The 12,255-nt window shown below is 43.5% G+C and overlaps 1 pseudogene; it reads left to right on the forward strand.

The window, feature by feature from the left end:
• Positions 1 to 3,845: 3,845 nt before the first annotated feature.
• On the forward strand, positions 3,846 to 4,547 carry LOC100963626 (annotated as a pseudogene).
• The last annotated feature ends 7,708 nt before the right edge of the window (positions 4,548 to 12,255 follow it).

Raw genomic sequence — 12,255 nt, forward strand, 5'->3', positions numbered from 1 at the left:
CCATCGTTGTTTGGCGGGCCCGGGCTGGGGATTTGAACCCGCCACCTTAGGTGTATGTGGCTGGCGCCTTAGCCGCTTGAGCCACAGGCGCCGAGCCAGGAAATATGTTTTAACTCAGGTTCTGCCATGCCAATCTTGGGAAACTCTCTTACTTTAAGGTCCAGTTTTCTCATTTATAAAAGAAAATACTGGACTACAGCAGTAATTACTCACACAGGTTTGAGCCCTACAAAGCTTGAAGGGGACCTCTGCATATTCCATAAGGCAAAAGCATCCTTCCCACCTTCTCACATTCCGTGCTTTCTACAAGCTATGTGTAAAGAGAGCTGGAACTTAGCTGGGTGTTGTGGCAGATGCCTATAGTCCCAGCTGCTCGGGAGGCTGAGGCAAGAGAATCACCTAAGCCCAAGAGCTGGAGGTTGCTGTGAGCTGTAATGCCATGACACTCTACTTAGAGTGACAAAGTAAGACTCTGTCTCTGAAAAAAAAAAAAGAGCTGGAACCAGTGATGGTATGTTTGTATGCATGGGGTAGAGTCAAAAATTATAGTTTCTATGGAATTTCTAATGTCTTTATAGCTAGAGTATTTGATAATTATTTTAATATACAGATACATAAGGCCAGGCATGGTGGTTCAGGCCTGTAATCCTAGCACTCTGAAAGGCTGAGGCGGGTGGATTGCCTGACCTCACAGAATCGAGACCAGTCTGAGCCAGAGTGAGAGGAGACCCCATCTCTAAAAATAGTCAGGCATTGTGGGTGGGTTGTAGTCCTAGCTACTTGGGAGGCTGAGGCAAGAGAATTGCTTGACAGTTTGAAGTTGTACTGAGCTGTGACACCATGGCTCTCTACTAAGGGTTACCAAAGTGAGACTCTATCTCAAAAACAAAAACAAAAACTGATACCCGATTGGAAACAATATATGTATACTTTAAAAACTTTAAAACAATGTTTTAACTTATGCCTAGATGATACAAAATAACACTGACAGTATATTTATTGTACCTTGTGTTTGCTATATTGTAGCTTTGCAGGATCTCCTGTGTTACTGTCATTATAAATCCCACTTTCTTCCTAGGTTTCACAACTATCTCTTTATTGCACTCTCATCTTCACTTCCAGTGGCAGGTTTTAGTGGTCTTACACACAAAAATCTCTTGGAGCAGATGCTGAAAGGCATGTTGTTGGGGCTGCCTTTTGAGAATGTGACTATAGTAAAAGTAAGACAGGAAATCATAGTGTATAAAGATGTAATTTGTGAAAATAATAACACAAAGAGGAGAGAGAGAGCTGTATAGGTACAGAATTTTATATAACATTTAAACTGATTGATATATTTTGTTTTATTTTAAATTTCTTTCTTTTTTTTTGAGACAAGAGTCTCACTTTGTTGCCCTCTGTAGAGTGCTATGGCATCACAGCTCACAGCAACCCCAAATTCTTGGGTTTGAGCAATTATCTTGCATGGGCCTCCCAAATAGTTGGGACTACAGACACCCACCACAATGCCTGGCTATTTTTTTGAGGTGGGGTTTTGCTCTTGCTCAGACTGTTCTTGAACTTGTGAGCTCCTTGGCTACCTGCCTTGGCCTCCCAAGTGCTGGGATTACAGATGTGAACCACTGTGCCAGCCCCCCTGGCTCTGTTTGTTTTTTTGGCCGGGGCTGAGTTTGAACATACTACCTCCGGCATACGGGGCTGGCGCCCTACCCTTTTGAGCTACAGGTGCCACCCCCTGGCTATTTTTTTAAAGATGGGGGTCTCACTCTTGCTCAGGCTGGTCTTGAATTCCTGAGCTTAGGCAATCCAATAGCCTTGGCCTCCCAGAGTGCTAGGATTACAGATGTGAGCTACTGTATCCGGCCTAAGCTGATTGATACTAATTCAAGTTAGTTTGTTTTAAATTTAAAATAACAATTGCAATCACCAGAGTAACTGTGAAGATGTTACAAGAAGAAAATTAAAATGCTCCAAGAATGGACCATATTATAAAACATAAAACTGTACAACTATTGATGTCCCTTGAACTTAAAAAAAAATCCTTGAGACTTGGTGCCCATAGCTCAGTAGTTAGGGTGCTGGACACATGCATCGGGGTTGGTGGGTTCAAACCCAATCCAGGTCTGCTAAACAACAATGACAACTGCAACAACAAAGAAAAATAGCCAGGCGTTGTGGTGGGTGCCTGTAGTCCCAGCTACTTGGGAGGCTGAGGCAAGAGAATGGCTTAAGCCCAAGAGTTTGCTGTGAGCTATGATGCCACAACACTCCACTAAGAGCGACATAGTCTACAAAAATAAACCTTGAAATAAGGATTTACTTTAGGAAATTGATGGCCAACAACAGTAGTTTTGGCTTGAAGTAGAGAGAGGGTTGTTAATGTTTTTCCATCTCAATTTTTAAGCATAGCTTCATGTATCACTTTAATGCATAGCTCTGCTTTGTTTTCTTAGGATTCTATCTGCCATATGATTGCATCTGAGATTATTCAACAATCTTAGTACTTTATAGCATAGCCTTCTCACATTTTGTAACAGAAACTGTTTTTCTCTTTGTGTTAATTAACAGCTACATATGTAACTCTAAAGGACCAGTTGTAGCCTTATTCTGTCTCCTTTTTTAAGTGGAGCATAAATTGGGTGGGGCCTGTGGTTCAGTGAGTAGGGTGCCAGCCCCATATACCAAGGGTGGCGGTTCAAACCCAGCCCTGGCCAAATTGCAACAAAAAAATAGCCGGGCATTGTGGGGTGTGCCTGTAGTCCCAGCTACTCAGGAGGCTGAGGCTAGAGAATCGCCTAAGCCCATGAGCTGGAGGTGGTTGTGAGCTGTGATGCCACGGCACTTTACCGAGGGCTACAAAATGAGACTCTGTCTCTAAAAAAAAATTTTAAAAATATATAAATAAATGGAGCATAAGTTATTTAAATATATAAACAAATGGAGCATAAATTATTTACTATGTAAATAAAATTTAATAAACACAGACCTGGACTTAATAGTGCTGATCTTACTGAAGCTAATTGTTTTTATTTCTGATCAGCTTGGCTTACTGCATTAATTTCTATTGCCATGTATTAATTTCTTTTTCTTTTTTTTTTGAGACAGAGTCTCACTTTGTTGCCCTTGGTAGTGTGTTGTGTCACAGTTCACAGCAACCTCAAACTTCTTGTGCTTCAGCGATTCTCTTGCCTCAGCCTCCCAAGTAGCTGAGACTACAGGTGCCTGCCACAATGCCCTGTTATTTGTTGTTGTTGTTGTCATTGTTGTTTAGCAGGCCCTGGCTGGGTTCTAACCCACCAGCCCCAGTGCATGTGCCCCCGCCCTAACCACTGAGCTTATGGAAGCCAAGCCGCCATGTATTAATTTCTAAATGACCACAAATTTGTGGCATAGAATAATGCACATTCTTTATCTCACAATTTTTGTGAGTCAGGAGTCTGGGCATAGCTTAGCAGGGCCCTTAGGGTTTAACAAGGTTATGATTAAGTTGTTGGGCTGATTGCATTTTCACAAGATATCTTGTAATAGTAAAAGGGAGGCTTAGCATAACTGGCTCCATTTCGCTTCTGACCCTCTGCAATAATATCCTTCAGGTTAAAAGTTTCTGTTTAGGGCTGCTACCGCTGCAGCCGGAAGGAGCTGGGGGAGGATGCTGGTCGCGAGGCTTGTGGCAGACTACGCAGTGGGCGCCGATGTCTGCGAGCCAGGACAGTGCCGCGGCGGCTGCGGCGGGGCCTCGTGCGTGCAAGGGCGGCCTAGATCTCAGCCTTCCTCCGGTTCCCTGGTAGTGGACCGGTGGCCAGCGCGGGAGTAGCAGCTGAGGCTGAGGCTCCGGTGCGTCTCTTTCTTCCTGGTCAGCTTGAACCAGGGGAGGCCAGGCGACCCAGGTGGCTGGAGTTGGGCAGTCCGCTGTCTGAGAATGGGAGCTCTCTTCACCAGGATATGGAAACTCTTCGGTCACCAGGAGCACAAAGTTATCACTGTTGGGTTGGATAATGCAGGGAAAACTACTATACTTTACCAATTTTCTATGAATGAAGTTGTACATACATCCCCTACATTAGGAAGTAATGTAGAGGAGATAGTGATTAATAATACGAGTGTCTGGGCGGCGCCTGTGGCTCAAAGGAGTAAGGGGCCGGCCCCATATGCCGGAGGTGGCGGATTCAAACCCAGCCCCGGCCAAAAAAATAATAATAATGCACGTTTCCTACTGTGGGATATTGGTGGCCAAGAATCTCTTCGTTCTTCCTGGAACACTTAACTATACTAACACAGAATTTGTAATAGTTCTTGTGGACAGTACAGACAAGAGGATTTCTGTAACTAGAGCAGAACTCTATAAAATGTTAGCACATGAAGACCTAAGGAAAGCTGGATTGGTGATTTTTGCTAATAAACAAGATGTTAAAGAATGCATGACTGTAGCAGAAATCTCCTAGTTTTTGAAGCTAACTTCTATCAAAGATCACCAGTAGCATATCCAGGCACATTGTGCTCTTACTGGTGAAGGATTGTGCCAAGGACTTGAATGGATGATGTCATGATTTAAGATTAGATGGTCTCTCCTGACCTGACCTCTTCTCATGGACTTTGCATAAATGAAGTGCTGGACTTTACCTGAAAGTTGCAAAAATTAATGGTTTAGATATGTTTATAATAAACTGATTTAAACTTTTTCTATAAGAAGACAAATGAAGACCACTTATTTGAAAACAAAGATGAAATCTCACCTTCCAATTTGCTTTTCCATTAGTTCCTTCCAAAGTAAGTTATTAAAGCTGTGATTGACATTTTTCCTATAATGAATCCTCTCAGGAAATTGTGTAGTTTGTGAAGAAAGGGAGAGTAAGATGTTTTGAACTTTAAGAGCTTTATTCCCAGTATAACCCTCCCTAGTTGAATGTTCTTTGCTTGTTCTGTTAAGTCAAAATATACGTCAGCACAGATATTCAGTTTCTAATATTTTAAAATGTAATGTTATTTATGAAAAGTATTTTGTATCAGGTTATGTATGTATTATGTATATACCTCACTTTCAAGTTAATGGCTGATTTACGTTCTAAAGAAAAGCAAATAATTGATTTTACGTTCTAAAGAAAAGCAAATAATACAAAAATTAATAATATCCTTAGTTATAACCATAATGAGATAAGTACTGGCATGGGTGTTAAGTGCCATTTTGTACTCTTCTTTATGTTCTCTGTATTGTATTGACCAACCCCCCAAATCATTGAGCTGCTCTTTAAAAAAAAAAAAGGGAAAGGAAAAAGCTTAAAAAAAAAAGTTTCTGCTTAGCTCTGCAAATAGGCTAGTTAATTATGTTATAGAAAGAATGTAAATTAGCTCAGTATGGTGGCATGTACCTTATAGTCCCAGCTACTCAGGAAACTGAGGCAGGAGGATCACTTGAACTCAGGAGTGTGGGGTTGCAGTGAGCTATAATAATGCCACTGTACTCTATCCCAGGCAACAGAGTAAGACCCTGTGTGTGTATATAGAAAATAGTATATATTTGGGGTTGTGGCTGGTGCCTGTTGTCCCAGCTACTTGGGAGGCTGAAGCAAGAGTATTGCTCAAGCCTAAGAGTTTGAGATTTCTATGAGCTATGATGCCATGGCACTCTACTGAGGGTGACATAGTGAGACTCTGTCTCCAAAAAAAAAAAAAAAAAAAGTAATAATAATGGCTGGGTGCAGTGGCTCAGGCCTGTAATCCTAATACTCTTGAGAGGCCAAGGTGGGCTAATACTTGAACTCAGGAGTTTGAGACCAGCCTGAGCAAGAGCAAGACCCCATGACTACAAAACATAGAAAAACTGGCCGAGCTGTGGGCAGTGATGCCACAGCACTCTATGCAGGGCAACAGAGTGAGACTCTGTCTCAAAAAAAAAAAAAAAAATTAGTTTATAGTTCAATTCTAAAAGATAATAACCATTTCTTTTCCAAAACTAACTCCTGGGAAATAAGGAAAGTATGTTCATAGATAACAATGCTATGTAAAAATATGTTAGGAACATCATCCTCCAAAGTTAACTGACCATGAACAAAGAAGTTTCCCAACCTCCTCAGACCTTTGGCACTAATGCCCCATTGTCTATGGTCCTCAGTTATCTCTTGCAAGACACTCCATTCCCTATTCCCCTAACATAAAGAGGAGCAGAAAGTTCATACTAACTTAAATGTGGTTCTTTAGGAATCTAGTCTGCTATCTTCCTGGCTTACCGGCTCTTCAAATAAAAGTCACTTTCTCTGCCCCAACGCCTTGTTTCTTTTGTTTTTTTTTTTTTTTTTTCCATTTTGAGACAGAGCCTCAAGCTGTCCCCCTGGGTAGAGTGCTGTGGCATCACAGCTCACAGCAATCTCCAACTCCTGGGCTCAAGCCAGTCTCCTGCCTCAGCCTCCAAGTAGCTGGGACCACAGGCGCCCGGCTACAACGCCCGGCTATTTTTTGGTTGCAACCGTCATTGTTGTTTGGTGGGCCTGGGCTGGATTTGAACCTGCCACCTTAGGTGTATGTGGCTGGCGCCTTAGCCACTTGAGCCACAGGCGCCGAGCCAACACCTTGTTTCTTGACAGCTTGGACTCAATTACAATCTGGAGATTTGGGTGATGCCTGTGGCTCAAGGAGTAGGGTGCCAGCCCCAGCCAAAACTGCAAAAAACCCCCCAAAACACTCTGGAGACTTGCTTGTGGTATAATCTGCTTCTAGTCACCTTCTGTTGTCCACTGAATTCACTTCCTTATGGTCCATAGGACTGAGGTTGTGGTTTTCTTGCTGGTTGCCAGCCAGGAGCTACTCTTAGTTCCTGGAAGCCACCTGCCTCTAGATGTGGAAATGTGATAGTAAATCTTTCACTTACTAAATCTGTCACCTATATTTCAAAGTGTGCATCTATATTTTGTGTATGTGTCTACATATATATTATACATGGTCTATTTATGCTTTCTTCTTTTCTCAGTTTCTCATCCTCTGAACCCCTAGAAACTTTGCCCTCATTAACCTCTGTTCCAGGCATCCTCAAACTATGGCCTGGGGGCCACATGCAGCTCGCCCAGGACATTTATCCAGCCCGCTGGGTGTTTTTGCCGCTGCTGCCTGTCCTGCTTAGCAGCTGACTCATCCTGGGGCCCGCAGTCTGGCCCTCCAACGGTCTGAGGGACAGTGAACTGGCCCCCTGTTTAAAAAGTTTGAGGATCCCTCCTTCCTTATGTGAGCTATTGCCCCAGGCTTTCTGAATCATTATCAGTAATTTGGAAGGCAGGTATTTAGGGAATGGAAAAAAGGGTGGTCGTGTCCTGTGTCATGTGAAATATGAAGATGCACTCATATCCAATTTTTTTTTCTTTTTGAGACAGAATCTCACTTTGTTGTCCTCAGTAGAGTGCTATAGTGTCACAGCTCACAGCAACCTCAAACTCTTGGGCTTAAGCGATTCTCTTGCCTCAGCCTCCTGAGTAGCTAGTACTATAGGTGCCCACCACAATGCCCGGCTATTTTTAGAGATGGAGTCTCACTCTTGCTCAGGCTGGTCTCGAACCCATGAGGTCAGGCAATCTGCTCGCCTTGGCCTCCCAGAGTATTAGAATTACAGGCATGAGCCACTGCACCCAGCTTCCATATCTAATTTTGAATATTTTTCTTTCTTTCTTTTTTTTTCTTGGTAGAGTGCCATGGCTTCATCACCCTCGGTAGAGTGCCGTGGTGTCACACAGCTCACAGCAACCTCCAACTCCTGGGCTCAGGTGATTTTCTTTGTCTCAGCCTCCCAAGTAGCTGGGACTACAGGCGCCCATTCACAATGCCCAGCTATTTTTTTGTTGCAGTTTGTCCAGGGCTGGGTTTGAACCTGCCACCCTTGGTATATGGGGCCAGTGCCCCACCCACTGAGTCACAGGTGCTGCCCTTGAATATTTTTCTTATAAAAGTTTTGGAATGGATTATTCTTATTTTTGACATTTGACTATGATTAACTTATTTGCGATTTGGTATGGTATGATGTTTTAGCAGTTGTATATGTGGAAATTCTTGAGAAATGTGAAAATCTATACTAATTGTTTTCTTTTTTTTTTTTTTTTTGAGACAGAGCCTCAAGCTGTCCCCCTGGGCAGAGTGCCATGGCATTACAGCTCACAGCAACCTCCAATTCCAGGGCTCAAGCGAGTCTCCTGCCTCCGCCTCCCAAGTAGCTGGGACCAAAGGCGCCCGCCACAACGCCCGGCTATTTTTTGGTTGCAGCCGTCATTGTTGCTTGGCGGGTCCGGGCTGGGGATTCGAACCCGCCACCTTAGGTGTACGTGGCTGGCGCCTTAGCCGGTTGAGCTATAGGCGCCGAGCCTATACTAATTGTTTTCAAATGTAATGTAACTTGTATTTTTTTTTTTTTTGAGACAGTTTCATTCTATTGCCCTGGGTAGAGTGCCATGGGATCATCACAGCTCATAACAACCTCAAACTCTTGGGCTCAAGTGATCCTTTTGCCTCAGCCTCCTGAGTAGCTTGGGACTACAGGTGGGCACCACTATGCCTGACTAGTTTTTCTGTTTTTAGTAGAGATGGGGGTCTTACTCTTGCTCAGGCTGGTCTCAAACTCCTGACCTCACCTGCCTTGACCTCCCAGAGTTCTAGTACAGGTGTGAGCTGTCATACCTGGCTGCTTTATATATTTTAAATTAAAAAAATTAATGATTAAATTTACATATGAATTTAACTTAAAAATCTCTTAATTATGTACTCTTCTTTCTTTTCTTTCTTTTTTTGGGGGGGGGTAGAGACAAGAGTCTTACTTTATTGCCCTCAGTAGAGTGCTGTGGTGTCACACAGCTCACAGCAACCTCCAACTCCTGGGTATAGGTGACTCTCCTGCCCCAGCCTCCTGAGCAGTTGGGACCACAGGCGCCTGCCACAACCCCTGGCTATTTTTTTACTGCAGTTTGGCCCGGGCCAGGTCTGAACCTGCTACCCTCAGTATATGGGGCCAGCGCCCTACCCACTGAGCCATAGGCACTATCCATATGTAGTCTTATTTTCTTATTTAGAACCAATAGCTGCTGAAAGGGTGGGGAGTCATGTTTCTCATACAAGGATTAAAATTGTAAGAAGTAAAGAGTTTCTTTTACTTCATTTTACTTTGTCTGATGGGGAGGGAGAGTGAAAGAGAAAGAGAAAGAAAGGAAGAGAGGGGAAAATTGTATGGCACCAAAGAAAGGAAAGTACCCACAGCTGGAAAAATGGCTTGAGTTTTTAAGGGGAAAAAATGGCTTTTCATCTGTAGACTGATAACAGGAGTTGGCTGTGTAGCTATGCTTGTTCCTCCTTTTTCTTTTTCCTACTGTGAGGCCAGCTTATCAGGTCCTTGGAATGTGCTCTGGCAAATGAGGGGGTTTTGGAGAGATGCAGTCTTTCTGGAATTCAGTGCCCTTCAAGTACTATAAAACAAAACTCTTAAAGACACAGGTGTTAAGGGGCAGTTGTTTTGTGATTTTTTTTTCCTTTTTTTGTTTGTTAGGTAGTTTATATTTCTCCATTAGTGCTGCTGTCCTTTCACTTGCCCAGCCCTGTCCAGATTTCAGATATTTTCCTGTATTCTGGAAAAGCTTGTGGGCTCTGCACAGTCTGCCCACAAGGCCAAATGGATAAGTTGGTCTTGTCTGAAACTTTCTATGGATCAGCAAGAGGAAAAATAGTTGACAATAGTTCACCAACTTTCCATAATCAAATAATTAAGCAGTTTCAATAATTCGTAATAGATTTTTCCTATCTCTCTCTCTTTTTTTTTTAATTGAGACAGATTCATTTTGTCACCCTCAGTAGAATGCCATGATGTCACAACTCACCGCAACCTCAAACTCTTGGGCATAAGCGATTCAATTCTCTCGCCTTAGCCTCCCAAGTAAGCTGGGACTATCAGTGCCTGCCACAACACCTGGATTTTTTTTTTTTTTTTTTTTTGTGGTTGATATAGTTGTCATTGTTTAGCAGGCCCAGGCTGGGTTCCAACCCACCAACTCCAGTATGTATGGCCAGTGCCCTAACCACTGAGCTATAGGCGCCAAGCCGAGATTTTTACTACCTCTTAATTGATGTTTGTTTAGAGGACTTGGAGAAGCACAGGGAAATTTTTCTTTTCTTTCTTTCTTTTTTTTTTTTTTTTTTGAGACAGCAGAGCCTTAAGCTGTCCCCCTGGGTAGAGTGCTGTAACATCACAGCTCACAGCAACCTCCAACTCCTGGGCTCAAGCGAGTCTCCTGCCTCTGCCTCCCAAGTAGCTGGGATCACAGGACCATAGCCACAGCACCTGGCTATTTTTTGGTTGCAGCCATCATTGTTGTTTTGGCAGGCCGGGCTGGATTCGAACCTACCACCTTAGATGTATATGGCTGGCGCCTTAGCCACTTGAACCACAGGCGCCAAGCTGGAAATTTTTCTTTAGACTAAAGCAAACTCTAGGCAAATTACTTTTCATTTAGATTGTTGTATTAGTTTCCTAGGGCAGCCATAACCAAATACCACAGGCTGAGGCTGGGCATGGTGGTTCACACGTATAATCCCAGGCCTTGGGAGGCCAAGGCGGGTGGATTGCCTGAGTTCACAGGTTTGAGACCAGCCTGAGCCAAAGCAAGACCCTCATCTCTAAAAAATAGCCAGTGTTGTGGCGGGCGCCTGTAGTCCCAGCTACTTGGGAGGCTGAGGAATTGCTTGAGTGTAAGAGTTTGAGGTTGACTCCATAGCACTCTACTGAGGGTGACAAAGTGAGACTCTGTCTCAAAAAAAAATACAAAACCACAGACTGGTTGGCTTAAACAACAGAAATTTATTTTCTCCAAGTTCTGGAGGCTAGATATCCAACATCAAGATGTTAGCAACTTGAGCTGGGTGTGGTGTCTCTCACCTGTCATTCTAGCACTCTGGGAACATGAGGCAGGTGGTTTGCTTCAGCTCAAGAGTTCAAGACCAGCCTGAGCAAAGTGAGACCCCTATCTCTTACTAAAAATAGAAAAACTAGCTTGGCATTGTGCTGAGTGCCTATAGTATCAGCTACTCAGGAGGATAAGAGTATTGCTTGAGGCTTGGCGCCTGTAGCACAGTGGTTATGGCACCAGCCACATACACCGAGGCTGGTGGGTTCGAACCTGGCCCAGGCCTGCTAAACAACAATGACAAGTGCAACAAAAAATAGCTGGGTCTTTGAAAAAAAAAATAGCTGGGTGTTGGGGTGGGCTCCTGTAGTCCTAGCTACTCGGGAGGCTGAGCCAAGAGAATTGCTTAAGCCCAAGAGTTGGAGGTTGCTGTGAACTGTGACGCCCTCTATGGTACTCTACCAAGGGCGACATAATGAGACTCTGTCTCAAAAAAACCCCCAAACTATCACAAAAGATGGCAAACACCACCACCTTGCATAAAAGCCATGACAACCTTATAGAAAAAATACTTCTGCAAGGAGGTCTGCTCAGCAACTGCCTGTCTAACCTTGAAGTGGTGTCTCCTTTGTTATTGATCTTTGTAGCCAAGAGTAATTATTTATTTTCTTTTTTTTTTATTGAGATAGAGTCTCACTGTGTTGCTCTTGGTAGAGTGATGTGGCGTCACAGCTCACAGCCACTTTCAACTTTTGGGCTTAAGTGATTCTCTTGCCTCAGCCTCCCAAGTATCTAGGACCTGAAGGCACCCACCACAATGCCTGGGTATTTTTTGGTTGCAAGTGTCATTGTTTGGCAGACCCGGGCAGGATTTGAACCTGCCACTCTGGGTATATGTAGTTGGTGCCCTACCCACTGAGCTACGGGCGCTGCCCCAAGAGTAGTTATTTCAAACGATTGTGTCAGCTTCCTCATTTTTTTTCCTTTAGGAACATTTGTCTTTATCTCCTTGAATACACACATTGGGCATGCGTATCTCCATTGCAATGCTCTAGTCCAAAATAAATTTCTTTTACAGTGCCTTTCTCTGTTTCTTATTAGGGCTGACAAATAAAAGAATTACCTTTATCTTTAGGTAATGCAAAACAGCTTTTCTCTTTATCACCAGGATTAAAATGTCTTTAATTTTAATTTTTACCAAGTTAACGTATACACAGTTTTAAAAATACAATAGTACTATAAAGAAAACAATACTTGGCTCGGTGCCTATAGCTCAACCGGCTAAGGTGGCGGGTTTGAATCCCCAGCCTGGACCCGCCAAACAACAATGATGGCTGCAACCAAAAAATAGCCAGGCGTTGTGGCGGGTGCCTGTGGTCCCAGCTACTTGGGAGGC

Source organism: Otolemur garnettii, unplaced genomic scaffold, assembly GCF_000181295.1.
Source record: "Otolemur garnettii isolate 467f Iridium unplaced genomic scaffold, OtoGar3 scaffold00052, whole genome shotgun sequence".
NCBI lineage: Eukaryota > Metazoa > Chordata > Mammalia > Primates > Galagidae > Otolemur > Otolemur garnettii.